The 21,360-nt window shown below is 47.7% G+C and overlaps 1 protein-coding gene across 5 annotated transcripts in view; it reads left to right on the top strand.

Annotated features, from left to right (window-relative positions):
- Window positions 1-13,894: 13,894 nt before the first annotated feature.
- LOC141171905 (uncharacterized) overlaps window positions 13,895-21,360 on the top strand; it is a 108,856-nt gene continuing 101,390 nt past the window's right edge. For 3 of the 5 annotated variants that reach the window (XM_073655554.1, XM_073655549.1, XM_073655555.1), the window contains exon 1: window positions 17,563-17,637. The gene's annotated coding sequence lies outside the window, so the exon portion shown is untranslated. Of the gene's footprint in view, window positions 14,039-17,562; window positions 17,638-18,455; window positions 18,731-21,360 lie in introns of those variants that run through there. The other 2 variants (XM_073655551.1, XM_073655552.1) reach the window with 2 other exon arrangements.

Raw genomic sequence — 21,360 nt, 5'->3', positions numbered from 1 at the left:
TGCTGGGAGTTATAGTTCACCACAGGAGTGGTACAGTGTTTTATGTCCTTTGTGTTATTTAAACTATGGTATAATGCTTGCCTCATTGGTTCTTTTATGGACCCTCGCTAGACAGGAGTGGGGCCACATAGCAGGGAGCAGTGGCGCTGCCATGAATTCACTATGCTCGCGCTAGACACGGCAGGGAGCTGGGTCACACAGCAGGGAGCAATGGCAGCAGGTTTGTCGGCGCCGCCATGACTTCTTTTCGGCCGCGCTAGACAGGAGGAAGTGGGCAGTCTCTCGTCCAGATCACACTCTGCAGTGATGTTACAAAGAGGCAGGGCATGAGCAACACAGAACACCACAATGCGCAGAGTCCCCCAGCCCTGCCTCTTTATAATGTCACTGCAGCATGTGATCTGGATGGGAGACCGCCCACATCCTCCTGTCTAGCACAGCCGTGGTGAATTTATGGCGGCGCTGACAGACCTGTTGCCGCCGATCCCTGCAGTGTTACCCTGCTCCGCTACTGCTTCCCCGCACCACAGTGAGCATTTGGACTATAAGATGCACCCCTTTTTTCCTCCCAAATTTGAGGGGAAAAACTGCATCTTATATTCATATTCTAATATGGTAATTATATCCATTTTTATTACCTTGCGATATCTCAGCTTGTTAGACTACTTTGGGCTCTGGTCATCAGCACGTCTATCTTCAGCACTTCTGGTATGTAAAGTATGTCTGCTACTTGTCAATCAATCAGGTACCTCTTACTCCTCACTCGTCTGTAGATTTTGTCTGATCCTTGTGACTTGAAGTAATTAATGTAGTGGAATTCCTGAGAGTTGGACAACAGGTGTTTAGCAAAGCTTTCATCGCCCGTGTGCAAGGGAAAGGAAATCCACACAAAACAGCACAAAAGTCAGGGCTGGCTGGTTCTCCATTGTTAAATATACTTATTTTGTATATTTATTTATAAAGGACTTTTTACCAGATGCGATACTCCAAAGAAAATATCACAATGTTTCTTATAAAAAATATAATGGTTTATTGGATTGTCCAGCAAAAAGAATCTACCCTCTGCGTACAGACCCTCCGCCTGGTGTCAGTGTAAAGTGTCTCTCCCCCGCCCCATGTGTGACGTGATTATATATGTCCCACATAGCACCTGTTTTATATATATGGCCCTACCATCTACCCTGCGCTAAATGTACAAGAATATCCTGAATTTCATGACAGCTAATACTTTCATGATGCTGATGCAATCTACCCAATTGAAATTAGAAAGTAATATTTGATTATTTAATAGCCGCATTATAGGACTCTTCCATGTTATAGGACTCTGCCGTATTATAAGACTGCCGTGTTATAGGACTCTGCCGTGTGTGGTAGATCGCTCACTCAGCTGCACATGGAGGTTGACACAGGTACGCTGTCTCTTTAAAACTTCTGGTTTGTTTATTAAAATGCAGCCTAAACCAACACTGAATCCAAAAAAGAAAATACGACCCTTTGGGCAAAAGCGGAAAGCAAAGCAAAATGGTAACACAAAACTTTGTGGGAGCAGTGGTCCGCCTGCTTAGAGTTCAGCAACTCCATGTGGTACAGGATAGCTCCACAAAAACAGATCTGGAGTTCCTCTCTCCAGACCTACTAAACACTGAATGCCTCAGTAGGCCGAGTATTTAAACCCCAGACAACACCGTAAGGTGGAGATATGGAGAACAACCTCCCACCCGCTCTTGGGTGTTCTCATAAAAACAAGCCCTTTTACAAATGGACTTAACCCCTCTCAGCAAATAACATGCTGGAGGAAACTTAACGGTTTTAATTCACTGAAACTAATAGCCTCAGGGAAACATATCTCCCCTCCAGCACTTTACCAGTGACTTTGTCACAAGTGTTATAGGGTTCTACCGTGTTATAGGACTCTGCAGTATAATCATTCTATATCACACTGTTAGCAATTTTTGGCCTGCACTAAACTAAGCAGCATCCTGTTCCTGCTGCCAGGCTTTTCACTTCAGTGTGGAGTGAGTGTCAGAGGATTTTAAAGCTCTTACTCTCATACTGAGGACAGGAACTAAGAGCAATGAGCAGGATGCAAGTGTGATCCCACAAAATATTGCATCACACTCGGACCAATGTCAGTCTATGGGACAGCGCACATCTCCGATTTTTACCTTGGACAGAGCCCATCAGGGGGGAAATATCACAGCATGCCCGATTTATATCCAATCATTGGATCGCACTCGGCCATGCAAGTCAATGAATGCGTGGGAAACATCGGACTACACTTGGATGACATCTGAGTTCAGTCCGATTTTCACGGATTGACAGAATAGAGAAGATGGAGAATTTTTTTTCTCCATCTTCTCCTGATCCGAGAGAATTGGATCACACTGTAATCACACTCTGGTCAATCTCTGATCAGAGTGTGATTTGCATGATTGGCTCGATTCTCTCGGATGAGAGAGTCTACGGCCGTCTGCACCTGCTCTTCGGGCGAAATCTGCAGTAAAGCCAAACCAACATGGAAAAAGTGTGGTTTCTCCACATACTGTATATATCCGATGTATTTGTAACAAAAAAATCCACTGCAAATCTGCCCCATGTGAATATATCCTTTATGTACAGTGTATATATATATATAGTGTAAACTATTTTATTACACTTTTTTATATGGCGCTATTGTATTCCACAGCGCTTTACAGAAATCATCATTATATATATATTTGTAAATACACTGCTCAAAAAAATAAAGGCAACACTCAAATAACACATTCTAGATCTGAATGAATGAAATATTCTCATTGAATACTTTGTTCTGTATAAAGTTGAATGTGCTGACAACAAAATCACACAAAAATCATCAATGGAAATCAAGTTTATTAATCAATGGAGGCCTGGATTTGGAGTCACCCCAAAATTAAAGTGGAAAAACACTACAGGCTGATCCAACTTTGATGTAATGTCCTTAAAACAAGTCAAAATGAGGCTCAGTATAGTGTGTGGCCTCCACGTGCCTGTATGATCTCCCTACAACACCTGGGCATGCTCCTGATGAGGCTGAGTATTGTGTGTGGCCTCCACGTGCCTGTATGACCTCCCTACAACGCCTGGGCATGCTCCTGATGAGGCTCAGTATTGTGTGTGGCCTCCACGTGCCTGTATGACCTCCCTACAACGCCTGGGCATGCTCCTGATGAGGCTGAGTATTGTGTGTGGCCTCCACGTGCCTGTATGACCTCCCTACAACGCCTGGGCATGCTCCTGATGAGGCTCAGTATTGTGAGTAGCCTCCACGTGCCTGTATGACCTCCCTACAACGCCTGGGCATGCTCCTGATGAGGTTGCGGATGGTCTCCTGTGGGATCTCCTCCCAGACCTGGACTAAAGCATCCGCCAACTCCTGGACAGTCTGTGGTGCAACGTGACGTTGGTGGATGGAGCGAGACATGATGTCCCAGATGTGCTCAGTCGGATTCAGGTCTGGGGAACGGGCGGGCCAGTCCATAGCTTCAATGCCTTCATCTTGCAGGAACTGCTGACACACTCCAGCCACATGAGGTCTGGCATTGTCCTGCATTAGGAGGAACCCAGGGCCAACCGCACCAGCATATGGTCTCACAAGGGGTCTGAGGATCTCATCTCGGTACCTAATGGCTGACAGGGTACCTCTGGCGAGCACATGGAGGACTGTGCGGCCCTCCAAAGAAATGCCACCCCACACCATTACTGACCCACTGCCAAACCGGTCATGCTGAAGGATGTTGGAGGCAGCAGATCACTCTCCACGGCGTCTCCAGACTCTGGCACGTCTGTCACATGTGCTCAGTGTGAACCTGCTTTCATCTGTGAAGAGCACAGGGAGCCAGTGGCGACTTTGCCAATCCTGGTGTTCTGTGACAAATGCCAAGCGTCCTGCACGGTGTTGGGCTGTGAGCACAACCCCCATCTGTGGACGTTGGGCCCTCATACCACCCTCATGGAGTCGGTTTCTAACCATTTGTGCAGACACATGCACATTTGTGGCCTGCTGGAGGTCATTTTGCAGAGCTCTGGCAGTGCTCCTCCTGTTCCTCCTTGCATAAAGGTGGAAGTAGCGGTCCTGCTGCTGGGTTGTTGCCCTCCTACAGGCACCTCCACGTCTCCTGGTGTACTGGCCTGTCTCCTGGTAGCACCACCAGCCTCTGGACACTATGCTGACATACACAGCAAACCTTCTTGCCACAGCTCGCATTAATGTGCCATCCTGGATGAGCTGCACTACCTGAGCAACTTCTGTGGGTTGTAGAGTCCATCTCATGCTACCACAAGTGTGAAAGCACAACCAACATTCAAAAGTGACCAAAACATCAGCCAGAAAGCATTGGTACTGAGATGTGGTCTGTGGTCCCCACCTGCAGAACCACTCCTTTATTGAGGGTGTCTTGATAATTGCCAATAATTTCCATCTATTGTCTATTCCATTTGCACAACAGCATGTGAAATTGATTGTCAATCAGTGTTGCTTCCTAAGTGGACAGTTTGATTTCACAGAAGTTTGATTTAGTTGGAGTTATATTCTGTTGTTTAAGTGTTCCCTTTATTTTTTTGAGCAGTGTGTATAGACACAAACACTCATATGTTAAAACACGAATCTAATCATCACAAATTCATATACAAACAATGGTTCTGGTGCAGGAATATATTTTTGCTTATCTATTGTATTGTCACCTGACTTTCTATATTCCCAAATAGAGATTACAGTTTTCTGCTGGATTGAGTATTTCTTCAAACCAGGGGAGGAGTCCTGAGGAGATAATTTGCATATTCCCACTGCATTTTGGGGTAAGTGAAGAGTCTCCGCGAGCTCAAAGAACACTGGATTTTGGCTGTTGGAGCTGAAAAGAGGACATCGGTAAACCAGGGGAGGAGTCCTGAGGAGATAATTTGCATATTCCCACTGCATTTTGGGGTAAGTGAAGAGTCTCCGCGAGCTCAAAGAACACTGGATTTTGGCTGTTGGAGCTGAAAAGAGGACATCGGTAAATGAGGGGAGGAGTCCTGAGGAGATAATTTGCATATTCCCACTGCATTTTGGGGTAAGTGAAGAGTCTCCGCGAGCTCAAAGAACACTGGATTTTGGCTGTTGGAGCTGAAAAGAGGACATCGGTAAACCAGGGGAGGAGTCCTGAGGAGATAATTTGCATATTCCCACTGCATTTTGGGGTAAGTGAAGAGTCTCCGCGAGCTCAAAGAACACTGGATTTTGGCTGTTGGAGCTGAAAAGAGGACATCGGTAAACCAGGGGAGGAGTCCTGAGAAGATAATTTGCATATTTCCACTGCATTTTGGGGTAAGTGAAGAGTCTCCGCGAGCTCAAAGAACACTGGATTTTGGCTGTTGGAGCTGAAAAGAGGACATCGGTAAACTGCGCGCCTACCGGCGCGCATTTTGAAGCTTTTTTTTTAAGCTTTTTTCGCTGTTTTCAGAACATTAACAATAAGAACATGGAAGAGTCCAGGAGCCATTTGGTGAGCTGCATATCCTGCTACATGTTCACAGACTTGCCAGTGGAAAAGCCAAACTTCACATGCCAGAAATGCAAGCTTGTGTCCCTGTTGGAGGAAAAGTTGTGAAATCTAGAAGAGAGGTTAACTACCTTGAAAATCATTAAGGAAGGTGAAGAGTTCCTAGACAGAGCAGAATTATCTCTTCATGATTCAGAAAGAGAAGAAATTCGAACTGCACCTGACGAAACAGAGGAATGGAAGCATGTGACCCACAGAAGCAGAAGGATCGAGAGGCAGTCAGCACCCATACTGCTCAGGAACCAGTACCAGGCTCTCACGCAGGAGAACCATGAAGAAATACAGCAAAATAAGACTTTGCCAGCAATGAATAACCTTGTAAGCCCTCAGAATCCTCCTGGATGGAGAAAGAAGAATGTTGTGAAGAAAAAACGGAGAGTGGTGGTCATGGGGGATTCCCTGTTAAGAGGAACAGAGGCCGCTATCTGCAGACCAGACATAACCTCAAGAGAAATGTGCTGTCTTCCAGGAGCAAAAATTAAAGATGTGTCTGACAGGATATCAAGACTCTTCAGACCTACAGATCACTACCCATTCCTGCTAATACATGTGGGGACAAATGACACCGCAAGAAAGGACCTGAAAACCATCTGCAGTGACTTTGAAGACTTAGGCAAGAAAGTGAAAGAATTGGGAGCGCAGGTGGTCTTCTCATCCATCCTCCCAGTGGATGGCCATGGAACAATGAGGTGGAATAAGATTCTACAGGTGAACAACTGGCTACGTCGATGGTGCCGTCAACAAGGATTTGGATTTCTGGATCACGGAATGAATTACCTATATGATGGACTACTTGCTAGAGATGGGGTGCACCTTACGAAGACTGGAAAACATGTATTTGGAAGTCGCCTTGCTACACTCATCAGGAGAGCTTTAAACTAGAACAATGTGGGAAGGGAAGCAAAAGGCCAGAAAAAGCCATACAGCTGACAAATACTATTGAGATCTCTGCTACTGGAAGTGGAAAGGAAGAACAAAGACAAAACAATTTAAATAATAAAAATATGGGAGGAAGAGAAACCAATCACAAACTAAAATGTTTTTATACAAATGCACAAAGTGTAACATACCTGGCGGCGTCCTTGCATGGTGGTCCATCTCCCACTGTGCAAGAGGGCGCACTTGATCTCCTGTCCAGAATGTCTCTCTGGCTTCCCTCCATGCTGTCTGTTTGTGTCTGTTTCTGCTGCTTAAGGGCGGCGCCCGATCACTTCCTGCCTTTTGTACCTGCTGTGGGTCACACCCCTTGTGCGTCCTCAGCCTATTGCTGTCTGTCACTTGGTATATAGCTCAGCAGCTCCCTTCTATCCCTGCCTGAGCATAGTGTTTCCTTCAGTGTGTGCTTGCACTCTGAAGGTGCCAGGTCCCGTCTCTTGTCTCCTGCTTTTTGTATCAGTTCCCGTGTCTGAACTGAGTCCTGTATGTCTCCTGCTTTGCGGTATCAGCTCCCGTGTCTGAACTGTGTCCTGTATGTCTCCTGCTTTGCGGTATCAGCTCCCGTGTCTGAACTGAGTCCTGTATGTCTCCTGCTTTGCGGTTTCAGCTCCCGTGTCTGAACTGAGTCCTGTATGTCTCCTGCTTTGCGGTATCAGCTCCCGTGTCTGAACTGTGTCCTTTTTGTGTTCTCTGGTCTGTCCTGTCTGAACACGCTCCTTGCCAGTTCGTTCCGCCTTCTAGTGGCCGATTTCCTAGACCCGCTCCTGCGTCTGGTCTGTCCTGTCTGAACACGCTCCTTGCCTGTTCGTCCCGCCTCTCTGGGGGCCGTATTCCCAGACCCGCTCCTGTATCCCTCTGCAGTGTCGGTCTCCTCCGTACACTCAGTTCCAGTCTGAACTCTCTCCTGTCCTTTACCTGTTTTGCCTCTATGTCCGTTCCCTTCCTTTTTCTGCAGAGTCTGAACTCGTACCTAACTCCTGCTTGTTGTCTCTGCAAGTACTGTGTGAGTATCTGGCTCTGTCTTTCCCTTCCTGTCTGTTCCGTGTGAACAGAGCCCTGTCCTCCCTGCTCAGCCTTGTCTGCACTCTAGCTGTGCTTGCCTGTAACCCTCTGCCTGTATTGTTCCTGAGTCCCGGTGTGTACTGGGTCCTATCCCGCCTGTGTTCCTACCTGCTAGTGCCTCCCTGTCTGCACTCTAGCTGTGCTTGCCTTTACCCCCCTGCCTGCATACCCGCCTGCCTGCATACCAGTCGTGCCTGCCTATACCCACCAGTCTGTGTGCCAGCCTACCAGCCTGTTCCTGTATTCCCCTGTGTGGGTCAACAGCCGTGTCCGGGGTCTGTCCTGGAGTAGCACCTGGTCCCTCTGCTCGGTTCCTCCTTGGTGCACTGGCGTCGTATGCCGTCGTGCGACCCTGGTCGGATCGGGTGAATACTTAGTCACGCCCCTCCAGGCATTCACTCTCCGGCACGGTCCAGTGGAATCACTACAATCACACGCACACGCCGCTTAGCCCGGGCGTGTGCATAACAGCATGCTCAGGCCATGGTTCCCGTTGAGCCCCACGGCCTTCGCTCTTTGAGAAGTTTTTCCAGCGAATACATGCATTAAAATAAAATAAATAAATTTTTTTCCCCCTTTAGCTGAGTTCCAGGCGAATTACGCACCCGTCCAGATGGATCTATCAGCCCTCGTTCCTGCGGATCCGCCACGTTACTATGGGGATCCAAGACAGTGTCGTGCATTTGTGGAGCAATGCATGCTACACTTTAAGGCCTACCCTCTCTATTTTCCTTCCGATTGGGCTAAAGTGGCCTTTATGATTGACTACCTAGCGGGTGATGCCTTGAAATGGGTCACCCCCCTATGGGAAGCATGGGATCCTGTCATCCTTGACCTGCAGGCCTTCCTGGTGGCCTTTCGTATGGTCTTCGAGGACCCTAACTCTGAAGCCCCTGCTGAAGCTTCACTTCCCAATATCCCGGAGCAGCCCCGACGGGTAATGTGTGTGGGTAGCGCAATAGTCCTCCAGCCCAATGAGACTACTGCCCACCCAGAATCCTCACAGGGTGACTACGCTTTCCGGAATACTTCTCTCAACCTCAAGAGGCAGTCCAGACGTGCTAGACTTAGAGGCAAGCCGTCACGCCAGGGTCTGTCCTCCCTGAGACCTCCTGACCCCAACCTTGAAGTCCCTACTGAAGCTTCATCTCCCTGTATCCCGGAGAAACCCCAATGGGTAATGTGCGTGGGTAGTGCACCAGTTCTCCTGGCCGAAGAGACTTCTGCCCATCCAGACTCCACACAGGAGAACTTCCTGCACCCGGCATCAGATGCTTCTTTCTCTTTAACCGGTGTGCATGTCCAAGGATGCTCCAAAGCTGTGGTTACCTCAGAGTCTGTGCACCTCTACTACCTGGCGGAGGATCCCCTGTTGCCTCCTGAACCCTCCGGGATACCACTCGATGACAAATGGAGAGAGACTTCTCTACACCCGGTACTCAATACTTTGTCCGCTTCGTCCTGTGAGCCTGACAATGGGTACCCCAAAGTGGTAGTTACCTCCGAGTCTCTACACCCCTCCGACCAGGCGGAGGATCTCCAGTTGTCTCCTGAACCCTTCGGGGTGCTACCTGGTAGCGAAAGGACAGAGACTCTCCTATACCCTGGATCTGATACCTCGCTTGCTTCGTCCAGTGAGTTCGACCTAGTGTACTCTGAAGCAGAGGTTAACCGTGAGTCTCTACACCCCTCTGACCAGGCGGAGGACCGCCAGCTGTCTCCAGAACCCTTCGGGATGCCACCTGGTGGTGAATGGACAGAGACTTTCCTATACTCGGTACCCGATACCTCGCCTGCTTCCTCCAGTGAGTCCGACCTAGTGTACTCTGAAGCAGTTGTTTTCTCTGAGCCTCTGCACTCTTCTGACCCGGCGGAGGACCTCCAGTTGTTTCCTGAATCCTCCGGGATACCACCAGATAACAAAGAGACAGTGACTTTTCCTCATTATGTACCTGATAACCCGTCTATTTCTTCCTGTGAGCTTGACAAGATGTACCTCGAAGCAGAGATTACCCTTAAGTCTCTGTCCCCCTCCAACCCAGTGAACGACTGGCCCTCGAATTCCCTGCGGAAGATTCTGGCAGGCCTGAAGAAGAGGGGGCGTAAGGGGGGAGGTACTGTAACATACCTGGCGGCGTCCTTGCATGGTGGTCCATCTCCCACTGTGCAAGAGGGCGCACTTGATCTCCTGTCCAGAATGTCTCTCTGGCTTCCCTCCATGCTGTCTGTTTGTGTCTGTTTCTGCTGCTTAAGGGCGGCGCCCGATCACTTCCTGCCTTTTGTACCTGCTGTGGGTCACACCCCTTGTGCGTCCTCAGCCTATTGCTGTCTGTCACTTGGTATATAGCTCAGCAGCTCCCTTCTATCCCTGCCTGAGCATAGTGTTTCCTTCAGTGTGTGCTTGCACTCTGAAGGTGCCAGGTCCCGTCTCTTGTCTCCTGCTTTTTGTATCAGTTTCCGTGTCTGAACTGAGTCCTGTATGTCTCCTGCTTTGCGGTATCAGCTCCCGTGTCTGAACTGTGTCCTGTATGTCTCCTGCTTTGCGGTATCAGCTCCCGTGTCTGAACTGAGTCCTGTATGTCTCCTGCTTTGCGGTTTCAGCTCCCGTGTCTGAACTGAGTCCTGTATGTCTCCTGCTTTGCGGTATCAGCTCCCGTGTCTGAACTGTGTCCTTTTTGTGTTCTCTGGTCTGTCCTGTCTGAACACGCTCCTTGCCAGTTCGTTCCGCCTTCTAGTGGCCGATTTCCTAGACCCGCTCCTGCGTCTGGTCTGTCCTGTCTGAACACGCTCCTTGCCTGTTCGTCCCGCCTCTCTGGGGGCCGTATTCCCAGACCCGCTCCTGTATCCCTCTGCAGTGTCGGTCTCCTCCGTACACTCAGTTCCAGTCTGAACTCTCTCCTGTCCTTTACCTGTTTTGCCTCTATGTCCGTTCCCTTCCTTTTTCTGCAGAGTCTGAACTCGTACCTAACTCCTGCTTGTTGTCTCTGCAAGTACTGTGTGAGTATCTGGCTCTGTCTTTCCCTTCCTGTCTGTTCCGTGTGAACAGAGCCCTGTCCTCCCTGCTCAGCCTTGTCTGCACTCTAGCTGTGCTTGCCTGTAACCCTCTGCCTGTATTGTTCCTGAGTCCCGGTGTGTACTGGGTCCTATCCCGCCTGTGTTCCTACCTGCTAGTGCCTCCCTGTCTGCACTCTAGCTGTGCTTGCCTTTACCCCCCTGCCTGCATACCCGCCTGCCTGCATACCAGTCGTGCCTGCCTATACCCACCAGTCTGTGTGCCAGCCTACCAGCCTGTTCCTGTATTCCCCTGTGTGGGTCAACAGCCGTGTCCGGGGTCTGTCCTGGAGTAGCACCTGGTCCCTCTGCTCGGTTCCTCCTTGATGCACTGGCGTCGTATGCCGTCGTGCGACCCTGGTCGGATCGGGTGAATACTTAGTCACGCCCCTCCAGGCATTCACTCTCCGGCACGGTCCAGTGGAATCACTACAATCACACGCACACGCCGCTTAGCCCGGGCGTGTGCATAACACAAAGCATGGGCAACAAACAAGGAGAATTGGAACTACTAATGCAGGAAAAGGAATATGATGTCATTGGAATCACTGAAACTTGGTGGGACGATACACATGATTGGAATAAACGGCTAAAAGGATACAACTTATTTGCAAGAAACAGACTTGATAAACGAGGAGGAGGTGTTGCATTGTATGTTAGAAAAGCGAATATCTGCACAGAGCAGGGCCGGCGTCAGCACCCGGCGCACCCGGGCAAATGCCGGGGCACTGAGCAGGCAGAGGGGCCCACTGGCGGTCGCGCACCCCGCTGGGCTATGGGCGGAGGAGAGCGGTGTCAGCGCCCGCCCTTCTCCGCCGCTTGCTCAGGGCCCCGGCAGCTGGATACTTACCTCTCCCCGTGCCTCCGCAGATCAGCTGTCTTCCTGCTCTGCGCTCCCTGTGACGTCTCAGGTCAGAGGGCGCGGTGACATTTTTTTTTTTTTTAATGTATGGAGGCATGGGGCAGTATAAAGAGAGGGGGGGGGGCATCCTGCATGGGGCATTATAAATAAGGGGGGGGGGTGACAGCTTGCATGGGGCATTATAAAGAGAGGGGGGGCCATCCTGCATGGGGCATTATAAAGAGGGGGGGGACAGCCTGCATGGGGCATTATAAAGAGAGGGGGGGCCATCCTGCATGGGGCATTATAAAGAGGGGGGGGGTGACAGCCTGCATGGGGCATTATAAGGTGGGAAACAGCCTGCATGGGGCATTATAAAGGGGGGGGCAGCCTGTATGGGGCATTATGTGGGGGGTAACAGCCTGCATGGAGCATTAAAAGGGGGGGGCCTGTATGGGGCATTATGTGGGGGGTAACAGCCTGCATGGAGCATTAAAAGGGGGGGGCCTGTATGGGGCATTATGTGGGGGGTAACAGCCTGCATGGAGCATTATAAGGGGGGGGGGCTGTATGGGGCATTATGTGGGGGGTAACAGCCTGCATGCAGCATTATATGGGGGCCAGTATCCTGTATGGAGCATTATAAGGGGACCGGTATCCTGTATGGAGCGTTATATGGGGGCCAGTATCCTGTATGGAGTTTTATAAGGGGACCAGTATCCTGTATGGAGCTTTATATGGGGGCCAGTATCCTGTATGGAGCTTTATAAGGGGACCAGTATTCTGCATGGAGCCTTATATGGGGGTCAGTATTCCGCATGGAGCCTTATATGGGCGCCAGTATTCTGTATGGGGCCTTATATGGGGGCCAGTATTCCTTATGGGGCCTTATATGGGGGCCAGTATTCCTTATGGGGCCTTATATGGGGGCCAGTATTCCGTATGGGGCCTTATATGGGGGCCAGTATTCCGTATGAAGCATTATATGGGGGCCAGTATTCCGTATGGAGGCTTATATGGGGGTCAGTATTCCGCATGGAGCCTTATATGGGGGCCAGTATTCCGTATGGGGCCTTATATGGGGGCCAGTATTCTGTGTGGAGCGATTCACCGGTTTCTGAGCTATTGTGGAATTTAGAATAGATATCACTCATGTAATGTAAGAAGTGAAATCTTTGCATTGTAATATATATATATATATAATTTATTTATATTTCTCCGCCGTATCTCTGCATCATGAATCGTGGTATGTGTTAAAGGGGCCCACTGAGACTCTTTCGCCCGGGGCCCAGAAAAACCTGGAGCCGGCCCTGGCACAGAGATTGAAGCTTCAGAGACTGGGAGTTCTGTGGAAACTGTTTGGGTAAGAATACAAGGAGAGAACAACGGAAAGGACACCATTGTAGGCATTTACTACAGGCCACCTGGGCAAGCTGAAGATATGGATGAACTCTTTATGTATCAAATGACCAAGTTCTCCAAAAAATATGATGTAGTGGTCATGGGAAATTTCAACTATCCAGACATTTGTTGGGAATCTCTCTCAAGTAAAACTAACAGGGCAAGCAAATTCTTATCCTCTCTTGCTGACAACTTTATCTGCCAAAAGGTAGGGGAGAAAACAAGGGGATCTGCTACTTTGGATCTAATCCTTATAAACAGGGAGGAAATGGTTGAGGAGGTAAAGGTGGCTGGGACCCTAGGAGGCAGCGATCATGCTATTATAGAATTTTGGATAACTAGAGGAGGAAGACATGTGAAGACTCAAACTTCAAGGTTAGATTTTAGAAAGGCAGATTTTAAGAGACTCAGAAAGAGAATAGGAAAGATCCAATGGCTGGATGTCCTTAAGGACAAAAATGTCCAGGAAGGATGGGAAATTTTTAAAAATGAGATTCTCAAAGCACAATCGTTAACAATCCCGAAAAGTAGGAAGAATGGGAAGCATTTAAGGAAACCAGGATGGATGAACACAGAACGTAAACACATGCTAAAAAGAAAGAAAGAAATGTTTATTAAATGGAAAGAGGGAGGCATATCTAAAGAAGATTATAATGCAGTCTGCAGATCCTGCAGGGCACGTATCAGGTTAGCTAAAGCTGACAATGAATTAAGGCTTGCAAGAGATGTCAAAAGCAATAAAAAAGGATTTTGGGGGTATGTCAAAAGTAAAAGAAAAGTCAAAGATGCTATAGGATTTTTACAGGATGAAAATGGAGAAATGGTAAGAGAGGATGTTGAGAAGGCCGAACTTTTTAATTCCTATTTTGCATCTGTTTTCTCTCAGAAAGAAAATGTAACATCAACTGATCTTCACTGTCCTTTTAAAGGAATAGAGGAATCCAAGTTATCTGTAAACAGAAAGATTGTGAGGGAATATTTAGCTAACATAAATGAGTTCAAGTCTCCAGGTCCAGATGAATTACAACCCAGAGTACTGAAGGAGATCGTAGAAGAAATTTTAGAACCACTCTCCATAATCTTTGAAAATTCTTGGAGAACAGGAGAAGTCCCAGAAGACTGAAGAAGAGCAAATGTTGTTCCTATCTTCAAAAAGGGGAAGAAGGTGGACCCAGGGAACTATAGGCCGGTGAGTCTGACTTCTATACCAGGAAAGATCTTTGAACAAATTATTAAACAACATGTATATAAGTACATGGATAAGAATGAAGTGATTAACCAGAGTCAGCATGGGTTTGTAACTAACAATCATGTCAGACTAACTTAATTTCCTTCTATGACAGAATCACTGACTGGGTGGATCAGGGAAATGCTGTAGATATAGTATATCTTGACTTCAGCAAAGCATTTGACAAAGTATCTCACACCATCCTTATTGAAAAAATGACCAAGTATGCAATGGACCAGGCAACTGTTAGGTGGATTCATAACTGGCTTAGTGATTGGACTCAAAGGGTGGTTGTAAATGACTTCACATCCAGCTGGATGAATGTCTCAAGTGGGGTACCACAGGGCTCCGTCCTGGGACCTGTATTGTTCAACATCTTTATCAATGATTTAGATGAAGGAATTGAGGGTAAACTGATTAAATTTGCTGATGACACAAAGCTAGGAGGGATAGCTAATACTAGAGAAGAGAGAGAGAGGATTCAAAAAGACCTAAATAAACTGGAGCAGTGAGCAGCAACCAACAGAATAGTTTTTAACAGGGAAAAATGCAAAGTACTACATCTGGGCAATAAAAATGAAAAAAGCATATACAGAATGGGAGGAATAGAGCTAAGCAACAGTACATGTGAAAAAGACTTAGGTATACTAATAGATCATAGACTGAACATGAGTCAACAGTGTGATGCAGCAGCAAAAAAAGGCAAATACAATTCGGGGATGTATTAACAGAAGCATACAGTCTAGATCACGTGAAGTCATTATCGGTCTTTACTCCTCTTTGGTCAGACCTCATCTGGAATACTGCGTCCAGTTTTGGGCACCACATTTTAAAAAAGACATAGACAAACTGGAGCAAGTTCAGAGAAGAGCGACCAGAATGGTGACTGGTCTGCAAACCATGTCCTATGAGGAACGGTTGCAGGATTTGGGAATGTTTAGCTTGCAAAAAAGAAGACTGAGAGGAGACTTAATAGCTGTCTACAAATATGTCAAGGGCTGTCACATTGTAGAAGGATCATCTTTATTCTCATTTGCACAAGGAAAGACTAGAAGCAATGGGATGAAACTAAATGGGAGGAGACACAGATTAGATATTAGAAAAAACTTTTTGACAGTTAGGGTGATTAATGAGTGGAACAGGCTGCCACGAGAGGTGGTGAGTTCCCCTTCAATGGACGTCTTCAAACAGAGGCTGGACAGACATCTGTCTGAGATGATCTAGTGAATCCTGCTTTGAGCAGGGGGTTGGACCAGATGACCCAGGAGGTCCCTTCCAACTCTACCATTCTATGATTCTATGATTCTCTGATTCTCTGAGAGGGGGTTCGAACCCTTAGGGTCACATAGGGTGTTTTAGGATAAAGACGACGATGAGTGGGGGCGCCACAAACTTGCACGCATTTAGGGTGCCAACCTCCACGGCAAGGAAACGAAATAAGGGAAAAAATATGCGCTTTATTCAGACCTTCCTCCCACCTTGCTTTGTCTCAAACAAATTTGGATCCCTCTGATAAACAAAGATAAAATCCTGTGTAAATGTGTGACACCCTAATTGTATACCACAGTCATGGTGAGCTGATAGCTAAGGACATGGTGAGCTGATAGCTATGATATAACATGGTTTATTGCATTAATGCATATTTTCCTATCTACTGCTTTGTCACATGATGTTCTGTACACCCCGATAGGGATTACCACAGAAACCACAATGCCCTTCGGTAGAATGGAGGATAGAGGTTCTGGAGGAAAAACTGAACTTAAACTGCGTGATAGTGCGACAGCGACCCGGCCTGAAAGTGATAGAGAAATTGAATCTAGAGACAAATAAGGGCCCTCTGGCCTGTCTAGGAGTTAGCCATTTAGCTGATTCAATATACGCTAAATTCTTCTGGTCAATGACCACAGTGACCTGATGAACCCTCCAGAAAATGTCTCCATTTCTTAAAGGCTAATTTAACTGCGAGTAACTCACAATTCCCAACACCATAATTTATTTCAGCAGACAAAAATTTTCTCAAGAACAAAGCACAAGACCACAAATTAGTCAGAGTCTTGGAACCCTGAGATAAAACGGCCCCTACCCCGACCTCCGAAGCATCCACCTCCACAATGAATGGTTCTTCAAGATGGGGTTGGATTAGAACAGGAAGAGACATAAAATACACTTTCAAGTTTTCAAAATCCCTGATAGCATCCGGTGACCAAACCTTGAAATCTGCCCCCTTACGTGTGAGGTCAGTAAGAGGTTCAGCAATCAGAGAAAAACCCCTAATGAATTTCCTATAATAGTTGGCGAATCCTAAAAAGCGTTGCAGCGCTTTAAGGTCACTAGGTTGGACCCAATTTAATCAATGTAATCAGAGAAAATATCATTCAGAAAGTTGCAAAATCCAAATGGCAGAATGAGATGATTAAATAAACCATCAGACGCTAAAGACGCCGTTTTCCACTCATCACCCTTCATGATGGGAATCAAATTGTAATAAGCCCCTCTAAGGGCAAGGTTAGAAAAGCATTTAGCCCTAAAAGACTGATTATAGTCACGGTTCTGCTCCGTACACTTCGTACACGCGGCTCCGCTCCGTACACCTCGTACACACACGGCTCCACTCCGTACACCTCGCACACACGCGGCTCCTCAACGTACAACTCGTACACGCGCGGCTCAGCTCCGTACGCCTCGTACACGCGCGGCTCAGCTCCGTACGCCTCGTTCACGCGCAGCTCAGCTCCGTACGCCTCGTACACGCCGGCTCAGCTCCGTACGCCTCGTACACGCGCGGCTCCGCTCCGTACGCCTCGTACACGCGCGGCTCCGCTCAGTACGCCTCGTACACGCGCGGCTCAGCTCCGTACGCCTCGTACACGCGCGGCTCAGCTCCGTACGCCTCGTACACGCGCGGCTCCGCTCCGTACACCTCGTACACGCGCGGCTCCACTCCGTACACCTCGTACACGCGCGGCTCCGCTCCGTACACCTCGTACACGCGCGGCTCCGCTCCGTACACCTCGTACACGCGCGGCTCCGCTCCGTACACCTCGTACACGCGCGGCTCCGCTCCGTACACCTCGTACACGCGCGGCTCCGCTCCGTACACCTCGTACACGCGCGGCTCCGCTCCGTACACCTCGTACACGCGCGGCTCCGCTCCGTACACCTCGTACACGCGCGGCTCCGCTCCGTACACCTCGTACACGCGCGGCTCCGCTCCGTACACCTCGTACACGCGCGGCTCCGCTCCGTACACCTCGTACACACGCGGCTCCGCTCCGTACACCTCGTACACACGCGGCTCCGCTCCGTACACCTCGTACACACGCGGCTCCGCTCCGTACACCTCGTACACACGCGGCTCTGCTACATCCACACTGTAAACCCCTCCTGACCCCACACATAAACTTCAGCTCATCCAGCACCATGACAACCAGCACAGCAGAGTCCTGCATCCACTGAGGCCCCTGATCATGTGACCCCTGACTCCTCCCCTCCTGTGACCTCATCACAGGTCCTGTGCGCACACAACAGCCATATATGTGGTGGCGGCTCTGCAGGTGGAGGTATGTGGAGACCCCATTACTGGGCGCAGGGGGCATTAACCCCTTCAGCACGGAGGGTCTTTGGGGGTCTCTGTGTGGTGTGAAGAGTGAGGTAACAGCTGTGGGCAGAATGCGGCTTCGCTGGTTCCCGTCCACATTAGATCCCTTCAGACGACTGCAGGATGAAGGACAGAGGCCCAGAGAAGTCCTCACTAGTGTTGAGCGAGCATGCTCGACTTCTCAGTACTCGCCCGAGCATCATGCTACTCGGGATGTTCGGCGAGCACCGAGCATTTCCGGGTTACTCGGGCAGGAGCTTGGGTCTCCGCCCTGCATGTTTGGCGCTCTTTACAGAGCCAATGAACATGCAGGGATTGCCAGGCAGTCACTGTAATGCCGCAGCCATGATGGTTGTGGGCATTACAGTGATTGGCTGGCCGCACAGCGTCACCTCGAGTATTTACAACAGGGCGCCTCCATCTTGGACACAGTCTCTCCGGATCAGCCAGTGTAGAGTCAGTGCTACTGAGTTAGGGAGAGATTTATACTGTGAAATAGGTAGCGTAGGGTCTGTAAAGCCTGCCAAATCAAACAGTCCTTCTCAGGACTAATATCCATCCCAGATATCAGGCAGGTGGGCAGGCTGTATAGGAGACGCAGTGGTTATACCAGCAAACGCTGCATTACAGTCCTGTGTTGTGCTCCTGTTGGTCAAATTGCTAGACTTATCACCCTGGTCTCAGGGGCCAGGAAAATTTTTTTTTTATCTAAATCCTGTATTTATTTATTTTTTCCTCAGTCAGACTGTACAAATACGTGTCTTATTATCCTTTTGGTAGGGAATATTTAGCTAACATAAATGAGTTCAAGTCTCCAGGTCCAGATGAATTACACCCCAGAGTACTGAAGGAGATCGTAGAAGAAATTTTAGAACCACTCTCCATAATCTTTGAAAATTCTTGGAGAACAGGAGAAGTCCCAGAAGACTGAAGAAGAGCAAATGTTGTTCCTATCTTCAAAAAGGGGAAGAAGGTGGACCCAGGGAACTATAGGCCGATGAGTCTGACTTCTATACCAGGAAAGATCTTTGAACAAATTATTAAACAACATGTATGTAAGTACATGGATAAGAATGAAGTGATTAACCAGAGTCAACATGGGTTTGTAACTAACAAGTCATGTCAGACTAACTTAATTTCCTTCTATGACAGAATCACTGACTGGGTGGATCAGGGAAATGCTGTAGATATAGTATATCTTGACTTCAGCAAAGCATTTGACAAAGTATCTCACACCATCCTTATTGAAAAAATGACCAAGTATGCAATGGACCAGGCAACTGTTAGGTGGATTCATAACTGGCTTAGTGATCGGACTCAAAGGGTGGTTGTAAATGGCTTCACATCCAGCTGGATGAATGTCTCAAGTGGGATGCCACAGGGCTCCGTCCTGGGACCTGTATTGTTCAACATCTTTATCAATGATTTAGATGAAGGAATTGAGGGTAAACTGATTAAATTTGCTGATGACACAAAGCTAGGAGGGTTAGCTAATACTAGAGAAGAGAGAGAGAGGATTCAAAAAGACCTAAATAAACTGGAGCAGTGGGCAGCAACCAACAGAATGGTTTTTAACAGGGAAAAATGCAAAGTACTACATCTGGGCAATAAAAATGAAAAAAGCATATACAGAATGGGAGGAATAGAGCTAAGCAACAGTACATGTGAAAAAGACTTAGGTATACTAATAGATCATAGACTGAACATGAGTCAACAGTGTGATGCAGCAGCAAAAAAGGCAAATACAATTCTGGGATGTATTAACAGAAGCATACAGTCTAGATCACGTGAAGTCATTATCGGTCTTTACTCCTCTTTGGTCAGACCTCATCTGGAATACTGTGTACAGTTTTGGGCACCACATTTTAAAAAAGGCATAGACAAACTGGAGCAAGTTCAGAGAAGAGCGACCAGAATGGTGACTGGTCTGCAAACCATGTCCTATGAGGAACGGTTGCAGGATTTGGAAATGTTTAGCTTGCAAAAAAGAAGACTGAGAGGAGACTTAATAGCTGGCTACAAATATGTCAAGGGCTGTCACATTGTAGAAGGATCATCTTTATTCTCATTTGCACAAGGAAAGACTAGAAGCAATAGGATGAAACTAAATGGGAGGAGACACAGATTAGATATTAGAAAAAACTTTTTGACAGTTAGGGTGATTAATGAGTGGAACAGGCTGCCACGAGAGGTGGTGAGTTCCCCTTCAATGGACGTCTTCAAACAGAGGCTGGACAGACATCTGTCTGAGATGATCTAGTGAATCCTGCTTTGAGCAGGGGGTTGGACCAGATGACCCAGGAGGTCCCTTCCAACTCTACCATTCTATGATTCTATGGTATTCCCCCCCCCCCCCCCCCCAAAAAAAAAAAATTGAGTGTGTCTGTGACTGTTCAGACACCAATATATCTGTTTAAAAGAGTCTGGTGTAGGCCAGAAAAATAGAACTGTGATTTTGCCGTTCCACGGGTCAAATATCTGTATTATCCTGCTTTTGGCATTTTTTGCTGTAAAAAAAACTGTAATACTGTCTCCCTGACTGGTCAGACACCAATATACGAGGGTCCTTCAATAAGTAATGCCTCCTATTTTTTTTCTCCTTTTAATTGGCAAGAAATTCAAATGCAATTACATAGGTTGAAAACCACAACATTAATGATTAATTTGTCACTTTTCAATATAATCTCCGTCCATTTCCACAGTCTTGGGCCACCGTTTAACAAGGGCATGTATTCCAGCATGGTAAAAAGCATTCTTGGGACCCACCGTGCACAAATTTTTCTGTATCCCAGTTGTCCAATAATTTTCATCACACTGCCTTTACTGAGGCTGATGCCACACAATGCCACACAATTCATCTGCAGTCATCTGGCTGTCACCACGAATGATGTCATCGACTCGCTGAATGTTGCTTGGAGTCACTGCGGTTACTGGCCTGCCACTCTGCATTTTGTCAGCCAACGGTGATGGCCCTTCAGCTGTATTAAAGCGACGAACCCATCGTCTAACAGTACTGACATCCAGTGTTGCTTCACCGTACACATTTTTCAGTCTCTCATGAATTCGAATGGGCGTTTCACCTTCTGCATGCAAGAATTCAATCACAGAACGTTGTCTAATACGAACATCGATGTCAGCCATTTTGCACCTGTTGGTGCAGGAAGTTGCAATTGCTGTGGATTGGAGAAGAAGGTTTGAGGAATTGTGCCAAATTCGAATATTTAACATAACTACCTTATTTAAGGAGAAAATAAATAGGAGGCATTACTTATTGACTGACCCTTGTATCTGTTTAAAAGAGTCAGGTGTAGGCCAGAGGAATAGAACTGTGGTTTTTCTCTTCCTCGGTTCTAATCTCCTTTTTATTACCCTTTTTCCATTGATAGTGCGAGTGTAAGCTATTTTACTTCATTTACAATGGGCAAGGCACGTGGCAAGGGACATGGAACTGGACGTTCTGGTGATGGTGCGTGTAGAGGACGTGGCCAAGGTGAAAATGTGCCACAACCAACAGCCACATCTTCTCGCTCCCACTTCTTGACCGAATTACTAGGGAAGCACACTACAACACCAGTATTGCGAACTGATCAGTGTGAACAGGTTATTAATTGGATAGCAGATAATACTTCCAGTTACCTGGGCACCACCACCTCCGGTCTGTCTTCCACGCGGTCAAGTTTTAGTA

This window comes from Phyllobates terribilis, unplaced genomic scaffold, assembly GCF_046119375.1.
Source record: "Phyllobates terribilis strain yellow unplaced genomic scaffold, ASM4611937v1 Scaffold_12__6_contigs__length_324123572, whole genome shotgun sequence".
NCBI classification, from domain to species: domain Eukaryota; kingdom Metazoa; phylum Chordata; class Amphibia; order Anura; family Dendrobatidae; genus Phyllobates; species Phyllobates terribilis.
This window is presented reverse-complemented; position numbering and strand designations above follow the sequence as displayed.